General features: G+C 50.5%; 17 pseudogenes; all 17 read right to left on the bottom strand.

Annotated features, from left to right (window-relative positions):
- Positions 1-263: 263 nt before the first annotated feature.
- Positions 264-383, bottom strand: LOC130353152 (5S ribosomal RNA; annotated as a pseudogene).
- A 284-nt stretch (positions 384-667) lies between these two features.
- Positions 668-787, bottom strand: LOC130352179 (5S ribosomal RNA; annotated as a pseudogene).
- Positions 788-1058: 271 nt separating this feature from the next.
- LOC130352900 (5S ribosomal RNA) lies at positions 1059-1178 on the bottom strand (annotated as a pseudogene).
- An 82-nt stretch (positions 1179-1260) lies between these two features.
- LOC130352799 (5S ribosomal RNA) lies at positions 1261-1380 on the bottom strand (annotated as a pseudogene).
- A 676-nt stretch (positions 1381-2056) lies between these two features.
- Positions 2057-2176, bottom strand: LOC130351907 (5S ribosomal RNA; annotated as a pseudogene).
- Positions 2177-3633: 1457 nt separating this feature from the next.
- On the bottom strand, positions 3634-3753 carry LOC130351906 (5S ribosomal RNA; annotated as a pseudogene).
- An 82-nt stretch (positions 3754-3835) lies between these two features.
- LOC130352520 (5S ribosomal RNA) lies at positions 3836-3955 on the bottom strand (annotated as a pseudogene).
- A 272-nt stretch (positions 3956-4227) lies between these two features.
- LOC130347850 (5S ribosomal RNA) lies at positions 4228-4347 on the bottom strand (annotated as a pseudogene).
- A 1472-nt stretch (positions 4348-5819) lies between these two features.
- On the bottom strand, positions 5820-5939 carry LOC130351905 (5S ribosomal RNA; annotated as a pseudogene).
- Positions 5940-6418: 479 nt separating this feature from the next.
- Positions 6419-6538, bottom strand: LOC130332381 (5S ribosomal RNA; annotated as a pseudogene).
- Positions 6539-7018: 480 nt separating this feature from the next.
- Positions 7019-7138, bottom strand: LOC130352285 (5S ribosomal RNA; annotated as a pseudogene).
- Positions 7139-7411: 273 nt separating this feature from the next.
- LOC130329867 (5S ribosomal RNA) lies at positions 7412-7531 on the bottom strand (annotated as a pseudogene).
- A 1092-nt stretch (positions 7532-8623) lies between these two features.
- LOC130352730 (5S ribosomal RNA) lies at positions 8624-8743 on the bottom strand (annotated as a pseudogene).
- A 277-nt stretch (positions 8744-9020) lies between these two features.
- LOC130340513 (5S ribosomal RNA) lies at positions 9021-9140 on the bottom strand (annotated as a pseudogene).
- A 1697-nt stretch (positions 9141-10837) lies between these two features.
- On the bottom strand, positions 10838-10957 carry LOC130332370 (5S ribosomal RNA; annotated as a pseudogene).
- Positions 10958-11437: 480 nt separating this feature from the next.
- LOC130352283 (5S ribosomal RNA) lies at positions 11438-11557 on the bottom strand (annotated as a pseudogene).
- Positions 11558-11830: 273 nt separating this feature from the next.
- Positions 11831-11950, bottom strand: LOC130329862 (5S ribosomal RNA; annotated as a pseudogene).
- Positions 11951-14412: the final 2462 nt, after the last annotated feature.

Raw genomic sequence — 14412 nt, 5'->3', positions numbered from 1 at the left:
TATACTGTGGATTTAAGCATCAATAAATAATTTTCGGAATCGGAGCAGAAACAGAGCAAAATGTCAACTGCACCCAGGATTCCCAGCCAGTCTCCCATGCTGGTACTTACCAGGCCCGAAGCTGGGTAGCAGTCTGCGATCTGACAAGAACAGGCGCATTCAGCTTAGGATGGCCGTAGACATCTTCACACCCTGTATACTGTGGATTTAAGCATCAATAAATCCTTTTCGGAATCAGAGCGGAAGGCGGCAACAGAGCAAAATGTCAACGACACCTGGGATTCCCAGCCAGTCTCCCATGCTGGTACTTACCGGGCCCTAAGCTGGATAGCAGTCTGCGATCTGACGAGAGCAGGCGCGTTCAGCTTAGGATGGCCGTTGACAGCTTTTCGCCCTTTATACTGTGCATTTAAGCATCAATAAATCCTTTTCGGAATCGGAACGGAAGGCGGCAACAGAGCAAAATGTCAACGGCAGCCGGGATTCCCAGCCAGTGTCCCATGCCGGTACTTACCGGGCCCTAAGATCTGTACCAGTCTGCGATCTGACGAGAGCAGGCGCGTTAAGCTTAGGATGGCCGTCGACAGCTTTACACCTTGTATACTGTGGATTTAAGCATCAATAAATTCTTTTCGGAATCGGAGCGGAAGGCAGCAATAGAGCAAAATGTCAACGGCACCCGGGATTCCCAGCCAGTCTCCCATGCCAGTACTTACCGGGCCCTAGGCTGCGTAGCAGTCTGCGATCTGACGAGAGCAGGCGCGTTCAGCTTTGGATGGCCATTGACAGCTTCATGCTTTTTATACTGTGCATTTAAGCATCAATAAATCCTTTTCGGAATCGGAGAGGAAGGCGGCAACAGAGCAAAATGTCAATAGCACCTTGGATTGCCAGCCAGTCTCCCATGCCCGTACTTGCCGGGCAGCAGTCTGCGATCTGACAAGAACAGGTACATTCAGCTTAGGATAGCCGTAGACGGCTTCACACCCTGTATACTGTGGATTTAAGCATCAATAATCCTTTTCGGAATCGGAGCGGAAGGCGGCTACAGAGCAAAATGTCAACAACACCTGGGATTCCCAGCCAGTCTCCCATGCTGGTACTTACCGGGCCCTAAGCTGGGTAGCAGTCTGCGTTCTGACGAGAGCAGGCGCGTTCAGCTTAGGATGGCCGTTGACAGCTTCACGCCCTTTATACTGTGCATTTAAGCATCAATAAATCCTTTTCCGAATCGGAGCGGAAGGCGGCAACAGATTAAAATGTCAACTGCACCCGGGATTCCCAGCCAGTCTCCCATGCTGGTACTTACCAGGCCCTAAGCTGGGTAGCAGTCTGCGATCTGACGAGAGCAGGCGCGTTCAGCTTAGAATGGCCATTGACAGCTTCACACTTTGTATACTGTGGATTTAAGCATCAATAAATCCTTTTCGGAATCGGAACGGAAGGCGGAAACAGAGCAAAATGTCAACGGCAGCCGGGATTCCCAGCCAGTGTTCCATGCCGGTACTTACCGGGCCCTAAGATCTGTACCAGTCTGCGATCTGACGAGAGCAGGCGCGTTAAGCTTAGGATGGCCGTCGACAGCTTCACACCTTGTATACTGTGGATTTAAGCATCAATAAATTCTTTTCGGAATCGGAGCGGAAGGCGGCAACAGAGCAAAATGTCAACGGCAACCGGGATTCCCAGCCAGTCTCCCATGCCGGTACTTACTGGGCCCTAAGCTGGGTAGCAGTCTGCGATCTGACGAGAGCAGGCGCGTTCAGCTTAGGATGGCCGTTGACATCTTCACGCCTTGTATATTGTGGATTTAAACATCAATAAATATTTTTTTAATCGGAGAGGAAGGCGGCAACAGAGCAAAATGTCAATGGCACCTTGGATTGCCAGCCAGTCTCCCATGCCGGTAACTGCCGGGCAGCAGTCTGCGATCTGAGGAGAGCAGGCACGTTCAGGCTTAGGATGGCCGTTGACAGCTTCGCACCCTGTATATTGTGGATTTAAGCATCAATAAATCCTTTTCCGAATCGGTGCGGAAGGCGGCAACAGATTAAAATGTCAACTGCACCCGGGATTCCCAGCCAGTCTCCCATGCTGGTACTTACCAGGCCCTAAGCTGGGTAGCAGTCTGCGATCTGACGAGAGCAGGCGCGTTCAGCTTAGGATGGCCGTTGACAGCTTCACGCCTTGTATATTGTGGATTTAAGCATCAATAAATATTTTTATTAATCGGAGAGGAAGGCGGCAACAGAGCAAAATGTCAATGGCACCTTGTATTGCCAACCAGTCTCCCATGCCGGTAACTGCCGGGCAACAGTCTGCGATCTGAGGAGAGCAGACACGTTCAGGCTTAGGATGGCCGTTGACAGCTTCACACCCTGTATATTGTGGATTTAAGCATCAATAAATCCTTTTCCGAATTGGAGCGGAAGGCGGCAACAGATTAAAATGTCAACTGCACCTGGGATTCCCAGCCAGTCTCCCAAGCTGGTACTTACCAGGCCCTAAGCTGGGTAGCAGTCTGCGATCTGACGAGAGCAGGCACGTTCAGCTTAGGATGACCGTTGACAGCTTCACACTTTGTATACTGTGGATTTAAGCATCAATAAAAAAAATTCGGAATCTGAGGAGAAACAGAGCAAAATGTCAACTGCACCCGGGATTCCCAGCCAGTCTCCCATGCTGGTACTTACCAGGCCCGAAGCTGGGTAGCAGTCTGCGATCTGACGAGAACAGGCGCATTCAGCTTAGGATGGCCGTTGACTGCTCCTCGCCCTTTATACTGTGCATTTAAGCATCAATAAATCCTTTTCGGAATTGGAACGGAAGGCGGCAACAGAGCAAAATGTCAACGGCAGCCGGGATTCCCAGCCAGTGTCCCATGCCGGAACTTACCGGGCCCTAAGATCTGTACCAGTCTGCGATCTGACGAGAGCAGGCGCGTTAAGCTTAGGATGGCCGTCGACAGCTTCACACCTTGTATACTGTGGATTTAAGCATCAATAAATTATTTTCGGAATCGGAGCGGAAGGCAGCAATAGAGCAAAATATCAACGGCACCCGGGATTCCCAGCCAGTCTCCCATGCCAGTACTTACCGGGCCCTAAGCTGGGTAGCAGTCTGCGATCTGACGAGAACAGGCGCGTTCAGCTTAGGATGGCTGTTGACATCTTCACTCTTTGTATACTGTGGATTTAAGCATCAATAAATATTTTTTTTAATCGGAGAGGAAGGCGGCAACAGATCAATAGCACCTTGGATTGCCAGCCAGTCTCCCATGCCCGTACTTGCCGGGCAGCAGTCTGCGATCTGACAAGAACAGGCGCATTCAGCTTAGGATAGCCGTAGACGGCTTCACACCCTGTATATTGAGGATTTAATAAATCCTTTTCGGAATCGGAGCAAAATGTCTACAGAGCTACAGAGCAAAATGTCAACAACACCTGAGATTCCCAGCCAGTCTCCCATGCTGGTACTTACCAGGCCCTAAGCTGGGTAGCAGTCTGCGATCTGACGAGAGCAGGCGCGTTCAGCTTAGGATGTCCGTTAACAGCTTCACGCCCTTTATACTGTGCATTTAAGCATCAATAAATCCTTTTCCGAATAGGAGCGGAAGGCTGCAACAGATTAAAATGTCAACTGCACCCGGGATTCCCAGCCAGTCTCCCATGCTGGTACTTACCAGGCCCTAAGCTGGGTAGCAGTCTGCGATCTGACGAGAGCAGGCGCGTTCAGCTTAGGATGGCCGTTGACAGCTTCTCACTTTGTATACTGTGCATTTAAGCATCAATAAATCCTTTTCGGAATCGGAACGGAAGGCGGCAACAGAGCAAAATGTCAACGGCTGCCGGGATTCCCAGCCAGTCTCCCATGCCAGTACTTACCGGGCCCTAAGCTGGGTAGCAGTCTGCGATCTGACGAGAGCAGGCGCGTTCAGCTTAGGATGGCCATTGACAGCTTCATGCTTTTTATACTGTGCATTTAAGCATCAATAAATCCTTTTCGGAATGGGAGAGGAAGGCGGCAACAGAGCAAAATGTCAATAGCACCTTGGATTGCCAGCCAGTCTCCCATGCCCGTACTTGCCGGGCAGCAGTCTGCGATCTGACAAGAACAAGCACATTCAGCTTAGGATAGCCGTAGACGGCTTCACACCCTGTATACTGTGGATTTAAGCATCAATAAATCCTTTTCGGAATCGGAGCGGAAGGCGGCTACAGAGCAAAATGTTAACAACACCTGGGATTCCCAGCCAGTCTCCCATGCTGGTACTTACCGGGCCCTAAGCTGGGTAGCAGTCTGCGTTCTGACGAGAGCAGGCGCGTTCAGCTTAGGATGGCCGTTGACAGCTTCACGCACTTTATACTGTGCATTTAAGCATCAATTAAATCCTTTTCCGAATCGGAGCGGAAGGCGGCAACAGATTAAAATGTCAACTGCACCCGGGATTCCCAGCCAGTCTCCCATGCTGGTACTTACCAGGCCCTTAGCTGGGTAGCAGTCTGCGATCTGACGAGAGCAGGCACGTTCAGCTTAGAATGGCCGTTGACAGCTTCACACTTTGTATACTGTGGATTTAAGCATCAATAAATATTTTTATTAATCGGAGAGGAAGGCGGCAACAGAGCAAAATGTCAATGGCACCTTGGATTGCCAGCCAGTCTCCCACGCCGGTATCTGCCGGGCAGCAGTCTGCGATCTGAGGAGAGCAGACACGTTCAGCTTAGGATGGCCGTTGACAGCTTCACACCCTGTATACTGTGGATTTAAGCATCAATAAATTATTTTCGGAATCGGAGCGGAAGGCAGCAATAGAGCAAAATGTCAACGGCAACCGGGATTCCCAGCCAGTCTCCCATGCCAGTACTTACCGGGCCCTAAGCTAGGTAGCAGTCTGCGATCTGACGAAAGCAGGCGCGTTCAGCTTAGGATGGCCATTGACAGCTTCATGATTTTTATACTGTACATTTAAGCATCAATAAATCCTTTTCGGAATCGGAACGGAAGGCGGCAAGAGAGCAAAATGTCAACGGCAGCCGGGATTCCCAGCCAGTGTCCCATGCCGGTACTTACCGGGCCCTAAGATCTGTACCAGTCTGCGATCTGACGAGAGCAGGCGAGTTAAGCTTAGGATGGCCGTCGACAGCTTCACACCTTGTATACTGTGGATTTAAGCATCAATAAATTATTTTCGGAATCGGAGCGGAAGGCAGCAATAGAGCAAAATGTCAACGGCAACCGGGATTCCCAGCCAGTCTCCCATGCCAGTACCTACCGGGCCCTAAGCTAGAGCAGTCTGCGATCTGACGAGAGCAGGCGCGTTCAGCTTAGGATGGCCATTGAAAGCTTCATGCTTTTTATACTGTGCATTTAAGCATCAATAAATCCTTTTCGGAATCGGAACGGAAGGCGGCAACAGAGCATAATGTAAACTGCACCCGGGATTCCCAGCCAGTCTCCCATGCCAGTAATTACTGGGCCCTAAGCTGGGTAGCAGTCTGCGATCTGACGAGAGCAGGCGCGTTCAGCTTAGGATGGCCGTTGACATCTTCATGCCTTGTAAATTGTGGATTTAAGCATCAATAAATATTTTTATTAATCGGAGAGGAAGGCGGCAACAGAGCAAAATGTCAATGGCACCTTGAATTGCCAGCCAGTCTCCCATGCTGGTAACTGCCGGGCAGCAGTCTGCGATCTGAGGAGAGCAGGCACATTCAGGCTTAGGATGGCCGTTGACAGCTTCACACCCTGTGTATTGTGGATTTAAGCATCAATAAATCCTTTTCCGAATCGGAGCGGAAGGCAGCAACAGATTAAAATGTCAACTGCACCCGGGATTCCCAGCCAGTCTCCCATGCTGGTACTTACCAGGCCCTAAGCTGGGTAGCAGTCTGCGATCTGACGAGAGCAGGCGCGTTCAGCTTAGGATGGCCGTTGACAGCTTCACGCTTTGTATACTGTGGATTTAAGCATCAATAAATAATTTTCGGAATCGGAGCAGAAACAGAGCAAAATGTCAACTGCACCCGGAATTCCCAGCCAGTCTCCCTTGCTGGTACTTACCAGGCCCGAAGCTGGGTAGCAGTCTGCCATCTGACGAGAACAGGCGCGTTCAGCTTAGGATGGCCGTTGACAGCTTCTCGCCCTTTATACTGTGCATTTAGGCATCAATAAATCCTTTTCGGAATTGGAACGGAAGGCGGCAACAGAGCAAAATGTCAACGGCAGCCGGGATTCACAGCCAGTGTCCCATGCCGGTACTTACCGGGCCCTAAGATCTGTACCAGTCTGCGATCTGACGAGAGCAGGCGCGTTAAGCTTAGGATGGCCGTCGACAGCTTCACACCTTGTATACTGTGGATTTAAGCATCAATAAATTCTTTTCGGAATCGGAGCGGAAGGCAGCAATAGAGCAAAATGTCAACGGCACCCGGGATTCCCAGCCAGTCTCCCATGCCAGTACTTACCGGGCCCTAAGCTGGGTAGCAGTCTGCGATCTGATGAGAGCAGGCGCGTTCAGCTTAGGATGGGCGTTGACATCTTCACGCCTTGTATACTGTGGATTTAAGCATCAATAAATATTTTTTTTAATCGGAGAGGAAGGCTGCAACAGATCAAAATGTCAATAGCACCTTGGATTGCCAGCCAGTCTCCCATGCCCGTACTTGCCGGGCAGCAGTCTGCGATCTGACAAGAACAGGCGCATTCAGCTTAGGATAGCCGTAGACGGCTTCACACCCTGTATATTGTGGATTTAAGCATCAATAAATCCTTTTCGGAATCGGAGCAAACTGTCTACAGAGCTACAGAGCAAAATGTCAACAACACCTGAGATTCCCAGCCAGTCTCCCATACTGGTACTTACCGGGCTCTAAGCTGGGTAGCAGTCTGCGATCTGACGAGAGCAGGCGCATTCAGGTTAGGATAGCCGTAGACAGCTTCACAAGCTGTATACTGTGGATTTAAGCATCAATAAATCATTTTCGGAATCGGAGCGGAAGGCGGCTACAGAGCAAAATGTCAACAACACCTGGAATTCCCAGCCAGTCTCCCATGCTGGTACTTACCTGGCCCTAAGCTGGGTAGCAGTCTGCGATCTGACGAGAGCAGGCGCGTTCAGCTTAGGATGTCCGTTGACATCTTTACGCCTTGTATATTGTGGATTTAACCATCAATAAATATTTTTATTAATCGGAGAAGAAGGCGGCAACAGAGCAAAATGTCAATGGCACCTTGGATTGCCAGCCAGTCTCCCATGCCGGTATCTGCCGGGCAGCAGTCTGCGATCTGAGGAGAGCAGGCATGTTCAGGCTTAGGATGGCCGTTGACAGCTTCACACCCTGTATATTGTGGATTTAAGCATCAATAAATCCTTTTCCGAATCGGAGCGGAAGGCGGCAACAGATTAAAATGTCAACTGCACCTGGGATTCCCAGCCAGTCTCCCATGCTGGTACTTACCAGGCCCTAAGCTGGGTAGCAGTCTGCGATCTGACGAGAGCAGGCGCGTTCAGCTTAGGATGGCCGTTGACAGCTTCATATTTTGTATACTGTGCATTTAAGCATCAATAAATCCTTTTCGGAATCGGAACGGAAGGCGGCAACAGAGCAAAATGTCAACGGCAGCCGGGATTCCCAGCCAGTGTCCCATGCCGGTACTTACCGGGCCCTAAGATCTGTACCAGTCTGCGATCTGACGAGAACAGGCGCATTCAGCTTAGGATGGCCGTAGATATCTTCACACCCTGTATACTGTGGATTTAAGCATCAATAAATCCTTTTCGGAATCGGAGCGTAAGGCGGCAACAGAGCAAAACGTCAACGACACCTGGGATTCCCAGTCAGTCTCCCATGCTGGTACTTACCGGGCCCTAAGCTGGGTACCAGTCTGCGATCTGACGAGAACAGGCGCATTCAGCTTAGGATGGCCGTTGACAGCTTCACACCCTGTATACTGTGGATTTAAGCATCAATAAATCCTTTTCCGAATCGGAGCGGAAGGAGGCAACAGATTAAAATGTCAAGTGCACCCGGGATTCCCAGCCAGTCTCCCATGCTAGTTCTTACCAGGCCCTAAGCTGGGTAGCAGTCTGCGATCTGACAAGAGCAAGCGCGTTCAGCTTAGGATGGCCGTTGACAGCTTCTTGCCCTTTATATTGTGCATTTAAGCATCAATAAATCCTTTTCGGAATCGGAACGGAAGGCGGCAACAGAGCAAAATGTCAACGGCAGCCGGGATTCCCAGCCAGTGTCCCATGCCGGTACTTACCGGGCCCTAAGATCTGTACCAGTCTGCGATCTGACGAGAACAGGCGCATTCAGCTTAGGATGGCCGTAGACCTCTTCACACCCTGTATACTGTGGATTTAAGCATCAATAAATCCTTTTCGGAATCGGAGCGTAAGGCGGCAACAGAGCAAAATGTCAACGGCAGCCGGGATTCCCAGCCAGTGTCCCATGCCGGTACTTACCGGGCCCTAAGATCTGTACCAGTCTGCGATCTGACGAGAGCTGGCGCGTTAAGCTTAGGATGGCCGTCGACAGCTTCACACCTTGTATACTGTGGATTTAAGCATCATTAAATTATTTTCGGAATCGGAGCGGAAGGCAGCAATAGAGCAAAATGTCAACGGCACCTGGGATTCCCAGCCAGTCTCCCCTGCCAGTACTTACCGGGCCCTAAGCTGGGTAGCAGTCTGCGATCTGATGAGAGCAGGCACGTTCAGCTTAGGATGGCCATTGACAGCTTCACACTTTGTATACTGTGGATTTAAGCATCAATAAATAATTTTTGGAATCGGAGCAGAAACAGAGCAAAATGTCAACTGCACCCGGGATACCCAGCCAGTCTCCCATGCTGGTACTTACCAGGCTTGAAGCTGGGCAGCAGTCTGCGCTCTGACGAGAACAGGCGCATTCTGCTTAGGATGGCCGTAGACATCTTCACACCCTGTATACTGTGGATTTAAGCATCAATAAATCCTTTTCGGAATCGGAGCGGAAGGCGGCAACAGAGCAAAATGTCAACGACACCTGGGATTCCCAGCCAGTGTCCCATGCTGGTACTTACCGGGCCCTAAGCTGGGTAGCAGTCTGCGATCTGACGAGAGCAGGCGCGTTCAGCTTAGGATGGCCGTTGACAGCTTCTCGCCCTTTATACTGTGCATTTAAGCATCAATAAATCCTTTTCGGAATCGGAACGGAACGGAAGGCGGCAACAGAGCAAAATGTTAACGGCAGCCGGGATTCCCAGCCAGTGTCCCATGCCGGTACTTACCGGGCCCTAAGATCTGTACCAGTCTGCGATCTGACGAGAGCAGGCACGTTAAGCTTAGGATGGCCGTCGACAGCTTCACACCTTGTATACTGTGGATTTAAGCATCAATAAATTATTTTCGGAATCGGAGCGGAAGGCAGCAATAGAGCAAAATGTCAATGGCAATGGCACTGGCACCCGGGATTCCCAGCCAGTCTCCCATGCCAGTACTTACCGGATCCTAAGCTGGGTAGCAGTCTGCGATCTGATGAGAGCAGGCTCATTCAGCTTAGGATGGCCGTTGACAGCTTCACACCTTGTATACTGTGGATTTAAGCATCAATAAATTCTTTTCGGAATCGGAGCGGAAGGCAGCAATAGAGCAAAGTGTCAACGGCAACCGGGATTCCCAGCCAGTCTCCCATGCCAGTACTTACCGGGCCCTAAGCTGGGTAACAGTCTGCGATCTGACAAGAGCAGGCGCGTTCAGCTTAGGATGGCCATTGACAGCTTCATGCTTTTTATACTGTGCATTTAAGCATCAATAAATCCTTTTCGGAATCGGAACGGAAGGCGGCAACAGAGCAAAATGTCAACTGCACCCGGGTTTCCCAGCCAGTCTCCCATGCCAGTACTGACTGGGCCCTAAGCTGGGTAGCAGTCTGCGATCTGACGAGAGCAGGCGCGTTCAGCTTAGGATGGCCGTTGACATCTTCACGCCTTGTATATTGTGGATTTAAGCATCAATAAATATTTTTATTTGTCGGAGAGGAAGGCTGCAACAGAGCAAAATGTCAATGGCACCTTGGATTGCCAGCCAGTCTCCAATGCCGGTAACTGCCGGGCAGCAGTCTGCGATCTGAGGAGAGCAGGCACGTTCAGGCTTAGGATGGCCGTTGACAGCTTCACACCCTGTATATTGTGGATTTAAGCATCAATAAATTATTTTCCGAATCGGAGCGGAAGGCGGCAACAGATTAAAATGGCAACTGCACCCGGGATTCCCAGCCAGTCTCCCATGCTGGTACTTACCAGGCCCTAAGCTGGGTAGCAGTCTGCGATCTGACAAGAGCAGGCGCGTTCAGCTTAGGATGGCCGTTGACAGCATCACACTTTGTATACTGTGGATTTAAGCATCAATAAATAATTTTCGGAATCGGAGCAGAAACAGAGCAAAATGTCAACTGCACCCGGGATTCCCAGCCAGTCTCCCATGCTGGTACTTACCAGGCCCGAAGCTGGGTAGCAGTCTGCGATCTGACGAGAACAGGCGCATACAGCTTAGGATGGCCGTAGACATCTTCACACCCTGTATACTGTGGATTTAAGCATCAATAAATCATTTTCGGAATCGGAGCGGAAGGCGGCAACCGAGCAAAATGTCAACGACACCTGGGATTCCAAGCCAGTCTCCCATGCTGGTACTTACTGGGCCCTAAACTGGGTAGCAGTCTGCGATCTGATGAGAGCAGGCGCGTTCAGCTTAGGATGGCCGTTGACAGCTTCTCGCCCTTTATACTGTGCATTTAGGCATCAATAAATCCTTTTCGGAATCGGAGCGGAAGGCAGCAATAGAGCAAAATGTCAACGGCACCCGGGATTCCCAGCCAGTCTCCCATGCCAGTACTTACCGGGCCCTAAGCTGGGTAGCAGTCTGCGATCTGATGAGAGCAGGCGCGTTCAGCTTAGGATGGGCGTTGACATCTTCACGCCTTGTATACTGTGGATTTAAGCATCAATAAATATTTTTTTTAATCGGAGAGGAAGGCTGCAACAGATCAAAATGTCAATAGCACCTTGGATTGCCAGCCAGTCTCCCATGCCCGTACTTGCCGGGCAGCAGTCTGCGATCTGACAAGAACAGGCGCATTCAGCTTAGGATAGCCGTAGACGGCTTCACACCCTGTATATTGTGGATTTAAGCATCAATAAATCCTTTTCGGAATCGGAGCAAACTGTCTACAGAGCTACAGAGCAAAATGTCAACAACACCTGAGATTCCCAGCCAGTCTCCCATACTGGTACTTACCGGGCTCTAAGCTGGGTAGCAGTCTGCGATCTGACGAGAGCAGGCGCATTCAGGTTAGGATAGCCGTAGACAGCTTCACAAGCTGTATACTGTGGATTTAAGCATCAATAAATCATTTTCGGAATCGGAGCGGAAGGCGGCTACAGAGCAAAATGTCAACAACACCTGGAATTCCCAGCCAGTCTCCCATGCTGGTACTTACCTGGCCCTAAGCTGGGTAGCAGTCTGCGATCTGACGAGAGCAGGCGCGTTCAGCTTAGGATGTCCGTTGACATCTTTACGCCTTGTATATTGTGGATTTAACCATCAATAAATATTTTTATTAATCGGAGAAGAAGGCGGCAACAGAGCAAAATGTCAATGGCACCTTGGATTGCCAGCCAGTCTCCCATGCCGGTATCTGCCGGGCAGCAGTCTGCGATCTGAGGAGAGCAGGCATGTTCAGGCTTAGGATGGCCGTTGACAGCTTCACACCCTGTATATTGTGGATTTAAGCATCAATAAATCCTTTTCCGAATCGGAGCGGAAGGCGGCAACAGATTAAAATGTCAACTGCACCTGGGATTCCCAGCCAGTCTCCCATGCTGGTACTTACCAGGCCCTAAGCTGGGTAGCAGTCTGCGATCTGACGAGAGCAGGCGCGTTCAGCTTAGGATGGCCGTTGACAGCTTCATATTTTGTATACTGTGCATTTAAGCATCAATAAATCCTTTTCGGAATCGGAACGGAAGGCGGCAACAGAGCAAAATGTCAACGGCAGCCGGGATTCCCAGCCAGTGTCCCATGCCGGTACTTACCGGGCCCTAAGATCTGTACCAGTCTGCGATCTGACGAGAACAGGCGCATTCAGCTTAGGATGGCCGTAGATATCTTCACACCCTGTATACTGTGGATTTAAGCATCAATAAATCCTTTTCGGAATCGGAGCGTAAGGCGGCAACAGAGCAAAACGTCAACGACACCTGGGATTCCCAGCCAGTCTCCCATGCTGGTACTTACCGGGCCCTAAGCTGGGTACCAGTCTGCGATCTGACGAGAACAGGCGCATTCAGCTTAGGATGGCCGTTGACAGCTTCACACCCTGTATACTGTGGATTTAAGCATCAATAAATCCTTTTCCGAATCGGAGCGGAAGGAGGCAACAGATTAAAATGTCAAGTGCACCCGGGATTCCCAGCCAGTCTCCCATGCTAGTTCTTACCAGGCCCTAAGCTGGGTAGCAGTCTGCGATCTGACAAGAGCAAGCGCGTTCAGCTTAGGATGGCCATTGACAGCTTCTTGCCCTTTATATTGTGCATTTAAGCATCAATAAATCCTTTTCGGAATCGGAACGGAAGGCGGCAACAGAGCAAAATGTCAACGGCAGCCGGGATTCCCAGCCAGTGTCCCATGCCGGTACTTACCGGGCCCTAAGATCTGTACCAGTCTGCGATCTGACGAGAACAGGCGCATTCAGCTTAGGATGGCCGTAGACCTCTTCACACCCTGTATACTGTGGATTTAAGCATCAATAAATCCTTTTCGGAATCGGAGCGTAAGGCGGCAACAGAGCAAAATGTCAACGGCAGCCGGGATTCCCAGCCAGTGTCCCATGCCGGTACTTACCGGGCCCTAAGATCTGTACCAGTCTGCGATCTGACGAGAGCTGGCGCGTTAAGCTTAGGATGGCCGTCGACAGCTTCACACCTTGTATACTGTGGATTTAAGCATCATTAAATTATTTTCGGAATCGGAGCGGAAGGCAGCAATAGAGCAAAATGTCAACGGCACCTGGGATTCCCAGCCAGTCTCCCCTGCCAGTACTTACCGGGCCCTAAGCTGGGTAGCAGTCTGCGATCTGACGAGAGCAGGCACGTTCAGCTTAGGATGGCCATTGACAGCTTCATGCTTTTTATACTGTGCATTTAAGCATCAATAAATCCTTTTCGGAATCGGAGAGGAAGGCGGCAACAGAGCAAAATGTCAATAGCACCTTGGATTGTCAGCCAGTCTCTCATGCCCGTACTTGCCGGGCAGCAGTCTGCGATCTGACAAGAACAGGCACATTCAGCTTAGGATAGCCGTAGACGGCATCACACCCTGTATACTGTGAATTTAAGCATCAATAAATCATTTTCGGAATCGAAGCGGAAGGCGGCTACAGAACAAAATGTCAACAACACCTGGGATTCCCAGCCAGTCTCCCATGCTGGTACTTAACGGGCCCTAAGCTGGGTATCAGTCTGCGATCTGACGAGAGCAGGCGCGTTCAGCTTAGGATGGCCGTTGACAGCTTCACACTTTGTATACTGTGGATTTAAGCATCAATAAATAATTTTCGGAATCGGAGCAGAAACAGAGCAAAATGTCAACTGCACCCGGGATTCCCAGCCAGTCTCCCATGCTGGTACTTACCAGGCCCGAAGCTGGGAAGCAGTCTGCGATCTGACGAGAACAGGCGCATTCAGCTTAGGATGGCCGTAGACATCTTCACACCCTGTATACTGTGGATTTAAGCATCAATAAATCCTTTTCCGAATCGGAGCGGAAGGCGGCAACAGATTAAAATGTCAACTGCACCCGGGATTCCCAGCCAGTCTCCCATGCTATAACTTACCAGGCCCTAAGCTGGGTAGCAGTCTGCGATCTGATGAGAGCAGGCGGGTTCAGCTTAGGATGGCCGTTGACAGCTTCACATTTTGTATACTGTGCATTTAAGCATCAATAAATCCTTTTCGGAATCGGAACGGAACGCGGCAACAGAGCAAAATGTCAACGGCAGCCGGGATTCCCAGCCAGTCTCCCATGCTGGTACTTACCGGGCGCTAAGCTGGGTAGCAGTCTGCGATCTGACGAGAGCAGGCGCGTTGAGCTTAGGATGGCCGTTGACAGCTTCTCGCCCTTTATACTGTGCATTTAAGCATCAATAAATCCTTTTTGGAATCGGAACGGAAGGCGGCAACAGAGCAAAATGTCAACGGCAGCCGGGATTCCCAGCCAGTGTCCCATGCCGGTACTTACCGGGCCCTAAGATCTGTACCAGTCTGCGATCTGACGAGAACAGGCGCATTCAGCTTAGGATGGCCGTAGACATCTTCACACCCTGTATACTGTGGATTTAAGCATCAATAAATCCTTTTCGGAATCGG

This window comes from Hyla sarda, chromosome 1 (assembly GCF_029499605.1).
Source record: "Hyla sarda isolate aHylSar1 chromosome 1, aHylSar1.hap1, whole genome shotgun sequence".
NCBI classification, from domain to species: Eukaryota; Metazoa; Chordata; class Amphibia; order Anura; family Hylidae; genus Hyla; species Hyla sarda.
The sequence above is the reverse complement of the archived record's forward strand: the minus strand, read 5'-3'. Positions and strand labels throughout refer to the sequence as shown.